Here is an 8,505-nt window from a genome sequence, read left to right as displayed (position 1 = left end):
GTTTGCATAATAACAGCAGGCTACCTGATGATTAGGTCCAATGTGAATAGACAGAAGTAAGTGTGAAAGCTTTGGGAAATGCCTGCTTCTGCTTGTAGTTGCTCAGGATCAATATATGGCTTTCCTACGTAAAGCTAATTTAGTTCAAAGTCAGGTTACCTGGGAAAAGATCAGGAGAAAAGAAAAAGAGGAGGCCATAAATCATCTTAAGGCTTGAGGGATCAGATCGAATTCCTCAGGACCATGAGTTTGGGGCCAAACGCTGGAATGCAGCATGTAATGAACTTGCTTATCACCCTGGTGCTGTATCCAAGAGTTATTAATGGGCTATTCAGTGCCGTGACAGTAACATGAGCTTGAGGAGCAGCCTAATAAAAAGAGGCTCCCTGCTCCAGGCAGCACAGCCAGGTCACTTTGCAGGCGTTGCAGCCTCAGCCCTGCCTCCCAAAGAGACAATGTTGTATGTATGTCTGCAGTTCCCAGTGTGTTTCTTCCATCTCTGTGCCTAGAAGGATGTTAAGAGCTCCCATGATAATTGGGCTCAGATTATCAAAGCATTAGAGAGCAAAAGAAAGCTTCTTGAAATCCTGGAAAACTCCTGGCACACACTGAGGGGCTGGTAACATCACCCTCTGCAACACACAGGTAGGGGATAGGAGGAGCCAAACTACTAATCTAGTTGGAATTAAGTGACAGTGATGAAGTGATTTGTAATGGACTTCCTGAATCCTCATACAAATGGAGGAAGTGTCCACCCTCGATCAGATTTCAGTTCAGTTTGCCCACTTCCCTGTGTGCATTATGTGTTTTTCCCTTTTGCTACTGTCTCCAACCATGGTTTAGCAGGACTAAGGAACAAATATTCTACCAGAATATGAGTGTAGTGGTTTGGAGGGGATGGGAGCTCCTTAGGGGACCCCATAGAATGGCTTGGAAGGGACCTCAAAGATCATCCAGTTCCAACTTCTGATGCCCTAAGAAGGGCAGTTCTGGGGTGGCCAGTCCCTGGTCCCCACTGTCCAGAGTAATCTGACTGGGATCTCCTAGAAACAGCAAAAAATGTTGGGCTTTCCCTATGGCATAGAATGTAGCCCTCCTCAGTAGCAGAGATGTGCTGTTCAACAGTGCTGGACAAACTGGAGTCTTTTGAGTCCTGCATCCTTCAGGCTATGCCTGGTATGGACAAGGATTTATTTTTGGAAGGCATCAGTAAAGTTCTATTGCATCAACATAATCATTTTACAAAACCATGCTGGGGATCCATCTCTGCTTCATGATGGGCTTGCAAAACCCTCCAGTAGCATTTGCATTGAAAAGGGTCTGCGACCTTCCCTTTGGTGGAGCAGAATTGCTTTGCCACAGTCAGGAGCTCTGGCAGACAAACCCTAGCAAGCTTATGAACTCCCTGTTTCCCACCCAGTAAGTCAGCTGTGAGCATCCCCTGAAGTCCCATGTTGTAGAGTCAGTGTAAAACAAAAAAGAAACCACAGATTACAGCCCATGGGAGCTTCAAACCACGCCAAAGGCAAGAGCTGACAGATCTTATAGCCATAGAAGGGCACACTGAGAGCTGGTTACCAGCATCCTGGCCTTGATTTCAAGTGTTGGCTTTGGAACTACTGTCTGGCAATGTGCTTGGACCCTGCCTCTGGCATGAGGGGAAGGAATGCTCAGAGATCTCACAAAGCTCCCTTAGGAGTTTTCAAAGTGTGGGGATGAGATCTTCTGCCCCAGAGCTCCTGCATCCTGGAGCCTGCCAGCCCACAAAGAGCCACTACTGCTCTTCACTAATGCGGGTTCACCCATGGCCAGGCACTCAGTTCTGTGTCACTCATCATCCTTCAATAACTTTAGCTGTTTCATCTTCATTTGGTCTTCCCTCAGTGCTTAAACCCTTTCTTTCTCTCTGCCTGCACCAGAAAGACCTAAAGATTTAGCAAAGCATTCAGACTACAAATCCACTGTGCTTTTTTTTGTCACTTACTTGTTTAAATAACACATAAAGGCTCCCACACTTCAAGCCAGGCTCTCCATGCAACATGTAGAACGGGAGAGGTGTGAATGGAAACCTTGGTGGCATTAGGTGCTGTTTTTCCAATCATTCTCCATCAGTAAGCAGGCAGCCTCTCAGCACAGCATAGTCCCACTGAGCTCTTTAAGTTGTATTTCTAGGATTTCTCTATATCAGGGGCCTCAAGCTTTTAAACACAAAGAGAGCTGGGGAACGGTTTCCTTAGCAAGAGATTTGAGCAAATCTGTGCTTTTTGTCTCACTTCTTTCCCCCCCCCCCCCCCCCTCCTCCTATGGACATCTGCTGGGGTTTGTATTTTTTAAGTCATGGGGGTGAAGGGGGCTGAGGGGGATGGAGAGGTCTGCAGACAAGGCAAGCACAACTTATTCTGGAAAGATTCCCGGATGCTATAAATGGGAGCCCCCTCACAGTGCAGCTCATCTGAAGCAAAATGAAAATATCAGGCATCCAAGAAACATATGTGCAGATGGCTTAGAGCCCAGCCTCCTTACTAGGGCTCTGCATTAAATAAAATGCACCAGGTCATGTTGCTACAGATATAAGAGATTACTAGGTGCAATGTGCACTTCTCTGTGAAACTGCAGGTTTTTCAGACAATTGGAAATACAGACCTTGCTTATGGATCAAGCAAGTGGCTTCAGTCAAGTAAAACAGCCCCCTTTTTTTTTTGGCTGGGGTCAGGAGGCTCATATTCTGCAAGACTTCACTGCAGACACAGCTCAGAAGGAGAGCAGTCTCAACACCGGTGTGAGAAGCGGCATCCAAGAGGGCTATTGACTATGACCTGTATTTTTGAAGGATGATATGAATCAATCCAGAGCCTTGGCAAGACCCCTCAGTTGGGGCTTGCGCTTTCAGCCAATGTCAATTATGTCATTACTGAGCCTGCAGAAGCTATTACTAATGTTACTTTTACAGTTCACTGCCGACCAGAGAAAAGAGTTTTTCACACTGTTGTCGTTTTGTTGGAGCAAGACTATACGAATCACAGATGGCTTCCCTTGCCAGATGTAGCCTCGCAGGACAGCAATTTGGGGTTTACAAGAGGTTTAATGAAAACCTGGCATTTTCCCAACTTTTGGGGAATACTCTTGGGCTGTCATCTCACACAAGCAAATTGAGATCCTAAAAAGGAGGGGGGCGAAAGTAGAAAAATAAATCAAATGACCGGTTCCCACCAAACAGGGAGGGGAAAAGTTTTACCTGAGAAATAAAAACCAAGTGAGCAAACCAATACTCTATTGCACCGGGCCTGAGCTCATGATCACGGCAGTTGTTGAAGGGCTCATATGAGCCCTGGATCTGTTCCCACTTCTTTGGTGTTGCTTTGGAGGGGTCCAATGTATTTCAGCTGACAGAGTATATTGAACATGGAAGGGGGAGGAGTGACATCCAGGTATATCAAAAACCACATCATCCTTTCTTTGATGTCTACTGCTCATATTTCAGTGCTGGTTTTGCTGCTTTGTCCCGAAAAGAGATTTTGCTTCATAGCTTTTGTTTGGTTTCTTCCCTTGACAGTATGAGCAGCTCATTTAAATTGCTCTGAAATAAATTCTCAGCTGTGTGCTGTCAGATGGATGACATCACCTGTACTCAACAATGTACCCAAACGGTGCAGATCTAACCAACATCTTCAGCACCAAACTGGAAACTCTTCACATTGTTTCATTTTTCAAGATGAAGATTTCCTTTTTTCTGCTTGTGGATATTTATATTCAGCAAAACTCAGCATAGCACAATGCCATTTTAAGCTTAACTCTGCTTACACCACCACTCTTGATTCCCATCACCCCAGACTGACATTCATCCTCATGCAAACTGCCAAATGGAGTCAGCTGCAGTGATCTGGCTGTGAAGTATCTTTAGCTATGGCTTTGGATGAGAAATGACTTCCTAGGTCCCAGTAGTCTCAAAATGCTGTCTTGAGTGCAATGCATGGGAAGAAAAATGCCAGGAGCTGCCTCAGTGAGGCAGAGCACCATTGACAAGAGAACGCATTAGAGCCATTCAAAATATCAGTGCCAACAAACAAAACCCAAGTCACACGTAGTCTCAATGTAATGAGCCACTCTATATGGGTCCTTACCAGTCTCCCATAACCAACTTCCTCAGCCTTATCCAACCTGCTGGTCTTAAAATGCTTTCAACCTGAGCAATCCTTTTTTTTTTTTTTTTTTTTTTTAAAAAAGACCACCATTAGTGCACAAATAATATTATTGAAGTCTCTGGAGAAAGGAGGAAGTAGCACTTCACATCCATGTGGCAAAGGGATTAAGAAACCAGCTGGAGAAATGGAATCACGGAGATGGTCATCCTTTTTCTACTGGCTGAGGTTTGGATGTAGAGCTGACATCCAACCCTCCTTAGCACTCCTGTGGATCCAGCCTTTTTCAGGATCACTCTTCAACAGTTTTTCTCCTTACTTCTGCCTGCATGAGGTGTTCAGGGACTTAAAAGAAATGAAAAGGCATCCCAAGATGTAGATTGAATCAGCATCCCTAAGACAAAGCATCAGAACCATGGATTTCCCTTCTTTTGCATTGGTGACTGAGAGTTGTAACTTCCTTAAGGGAAGCGTAAGAGCATAAATCTCCCTTCCCTTTCCTCTCAAAGAAAGTAAAAATGAAGTGTCCATCTTTCTCAAACAAGGTTTCTAAATCTCCCATTTTCTAGATTAACTTTGTATAGGATCAGAGGAAATCAACTGGCTTTTGATTACTGGTCTTCAAGAAGTGCCACTTATCTTTCCATAATGCACTTATCTGAGAGGGTGATTGCTAATTGATATCTCAGCCACATAAATATGCCCTGTTTATGCAGCAGAAGACACATATCCTAGTACAGTAGTAATCCTAATAGTAGTCATCCCTGAAATATATTTAAGTTAAAGGTATCCTTTCCTGCACAGATAGGGCCCTTTTTTTTTCCACTCCAGCAATGAACACAGCTCCACCTGAAAAGTCTGCCGTGAGGACCCAGACCTTGAAGAGAGGAAAGTGGGTAAATGAGCCAGCAAGGCGGTCATGGCAAATACCTACACTCAAGTGTTCATGGTAGGTAACATATAACATTCCCTAGTAAAATCATAGTGTTATTAATTTATCTGGCTTCTATGCCGCTGGAATGGTAAAAGCAAGAGGAGAAATCTGGCCCAATGATCCATCATCCTAAGCTTTGAAATAGAGCCAACTTTGGTGAAATTTGAGTGAGAAACACAAGGAGAGCTAAAGCAGCAAGTGCATTTCACTGAGTTATGACATCATCCTGTATTCGTTTCTAAGGGGGAAGCTGTTTATCGGATGTGTAGGAAAGAAAAAAGCCCCCAGAAAAGCACACACATTTAAATATTCAAAGCTGCCCCAGGAAAGAACTTAAAATATGAAGTCATTTCCTTGATGAGCTTCAAACATTATTTGTCATCCACGCTGAACCAGGAGAAAAAGAGAAATAAAAGGAAAAGTCTGTTGCAACCTTACCATTAGTGGCTGGACAGGAAGGTGCAGAGCTGTGATGGGTGGCAGCGAGCTGAAAACAGCCAAGCCAGCCAGCAAGGATGTCTTGATCTTCTCCAACCTGCCTCTGAGCACCCAGAAGGACAAAATTAATTGCAGGGAGCTGGGAAGGTTTGGCAAAACTCCTGGTACAGCTTGGGAGCAACTCATGTTGCCTTGCCATCAGGGTCCCGAAATGTTTGTTAGAGTCTCTACCCAAGTCCTAAACCCCTTTATAGCTGATGGGAGGAAGGATGGAGTTGGCAATTTTCACTGACCTGGTCAAGAGCATCTAGAGCATCCATGCACATGTAAGAAGACACAAAAGGAGATCAGCACATGCATCTCTCTTGCCTCCAAAGAAGAACAGTTCATCTAAGAAGTCATACAAGGTATAAGAACATCCACAGGGTTGGCAAAAGCATATGGCATAGAATCCTAGAGGCTGAAAAAAAGACCACTAAGATCATACTCCATGCAGGGAAGAACTCAGCCTCCTCCTGAGCTTCCAGAAGCATTCTGCACCAGACAGCCTACAGACACCAATGTAAAGCAATAGATGCTGCCAGACAGTGATGTGAAGTGGCCACACAGAGCTGTAGAGGTGTGAAAACTGCCCAGGCGTTCATCAGACTTAGGTCAGCTCATAGCAGCTTTCTGTAGCCTGCATGATAAAGGGAAACTTTCATTTTTAAAGGACTATTAATCTGTTAGGGTCAGAAGTAGCTGGCATGACCCCACAGCACAGTCACCTTCCCCACACTGACCATCCTGTGCTGTTCAGTGGAACAGCACCTCATTTTCACCAAGGGTGGCAAAGACCAGCTTCTTCCCCACTAGAAAATGTCTTTTTTGTACTGTAATTTTAAAATAACAAAGTGGAATTTCTCAGCAGGGTGAGCTTCAGCACTAACTTTAAGCATAGGGCTGGCTGGAGGAAGCAGCAAGCTGGGAGGCATTACCAGGTTGTTAGTGCTAAAAGCAAAGAATTGCAAGGAAAATACTTTTCCTACTGCCTCCCTGTGTGCCAACCTCTGGATAGCCTCCCCAAGCCCATTTTCCAGCAGCAGCATGAAATCAGTAAGGCCCATCCAGCCATTTATGTGTAAAGGGGAGGATTTTCCACAAGTCATCACGAGCCTTAATCACATTGCCATAATGAAAACCTGCTGAGCTATCTATCGCTGTTCAGAGCCAAATGAAGACAGATGGAGGCAGATGTGGCGGGGTCACGAAGTAGACTTGCTGTGACAGAGGAACATGGGGGAAGCTGCATCTTTGTCTTCTCCCATTCTGCTTTCACCACCATCTCCCTTTCTCACCACATATTGTGCCTTAACCCCACATAGACACTTCCCTGCCTTGACCTCAGAAGAGCAATGCTTTTTGCTGGATGGTTGTTCCCCTCCACCCTCTATTTATTCCTTATGAATTTAGTTTCCATTTTTAAAGTTTATTTTCATGTTTCCTCCTCTTATTTCTCCAGTGAAGAGGACAGGTTCCCTGTTCATCCTCTATTAGTCATCCTTCAGTCTACAGCCAGCCCACAGACACTGAAGCCCTCCAGGCATCCCAAGGCTATCCCTCTCCTCCTCTCACTGAGCCCCCATGATGTCTTCCCCACAGATGAGAACTCCCCTTGACTTTTCTTTCAATAACCTTTCCTGACTGGCTCTGGGATTCATCAGGACAAGGATGTTTTCTTCATACACAGCTTAATACCCTGCTTGGACCATTAACAATTCATCTCAGTCTGACATCTGATGAACTTCCAGAGACCTGCGTGGCCCAGAGGGGAATTAAGTGGCTTTTTAATGGTGGGATGGGCAGAAACAGAATGGCATCAGGGTGAGAGATGTCAAAAGTCAACTACAGCAACAAAAACAACTACTTTGAACCCAAACAGAACTTCTCCATACCATAACACAAAGTTCATTCAAGTGAGGCGTGTGAAGGACCGAGCACCACAGTTTTCCTCAGCTTACCAACAAGGAAGATTTCAAACAACCTTCACAGATGTAGACAAAGCTTGGACTCATACGTTGCTCCCAACAAGATGGAGATTCAGGATTACATCAGATTGCCAAAAAATAGAACTACAAACACCACGCTTCCCAGATATTGACGTTTCAGAAAGAAAAGTGTTTTTTTCCAAGGCAGAAGGCAGAAGCCTGGAGTTCAGTTACATTGTACAAATGATTAACGAGTTGTTTAAGGAGCAGAAAGAAACAAGGAGCCTGAGAAAGGTCTCCTCTCCATAGCTGCCTCCTAACACTAAAAAAAGGCCAATTCGGTAAACACAGACACTGTGTATTTTGTGAGTATCTAAAAAGCATTTGAGGTATATTGCACGTGCAATGGAATGACCCAAAGACTAGAGAATGTTGAGGGCCAGCACGCATGCTTGACTGCTTCCTGTACACAGCTCATCATCCAGCAGTATAACAAGTACATCAACAATGCTAACAAAAAAAAAGCAAAGAAGCCAAGCACAATGAGACACATTTCTCATTTAACGTATGTAAGCAGCAGCAGATACAGTCACATTAAACCCAAGGAAGCAGCAATCACCACCCAACAACAAAAAAAAAGAATGAAAGAAGCACTTACCCCCTCCCAAGGATCAAGGTTCACCAAGCACTCCAAAAGAAACAATATTCAAGCAGAGACCTTTCTCGTACAGCTGCCAGCCCTTAAATGGGGTTAGGGAGGGGGTGGACCCTTCTGGTTGCACAGGTGAATTGTTTCCACCTGTGCTCCCAGGGCTGGCCACTCCCCTTCACCAGGTGCTCAATCACTGGTTCAGGCCATGAGCTAATAGTACCCATACAATATTATTTGTATGTAAAAAGGAGAATTCAGAGTTGTGCAAGTTTCATGCCATAGGCACCAAGGCTCTTTCCTTGTCTCCCAGTTGTACTACAGAAGGAAGGAGGTAATTGGTCCCAAATAAGGCAGAGCTTCTCAGTTTTGAGGGTC

The 8,505-nt window shown here is 44.7% G+C and overlaps 1 long non-coding RNA gene across 1 annotated transcript; it reads right to left on the bottom strand.

The window, feature by feature from the left end:
* Positions 1–4,919: 4,919 nt before the first annotated feature.
* LOC140255243 (uncharacterized) lies at positions 4,920–8,287 on the bottom strand. Its single transcript, XR_011904440.1, has 3 exons — positions 8,137–8,287; positions 5,805–5,971; positions 4,920–5,016 (listed from the first exon to the last, which is right to left on the bottom strand). It is a non-coding gene; the product is annotated as an uncharacterized lncRNA (long non-coding RNA).
* Between the last annotated feature and the right edge of the window lie 218 nt (positions 8,288–8,505).

The sequence above is a fragment of the Excalfactoria chinensis genome, chromosome 8 (assembly GCF_039878825.1).
Source record: "Excalfactoria chinensis isolate bCotChi1 chromosome 8, bCotChi1.hap2, whole genome shotgun sequence".
In the NCBI taxonomy this organism is placed as follows: Eukaryota; Metazoa; Chordata; class Aves; order Galliformes; family Phasianidae; genus Excalfactoria; species Excalfactoria chinensis.
Note: the sequence above shows the minus strand (reverse complement) of the source record. Positions and strands in the feature narration are given on the sequence as shown.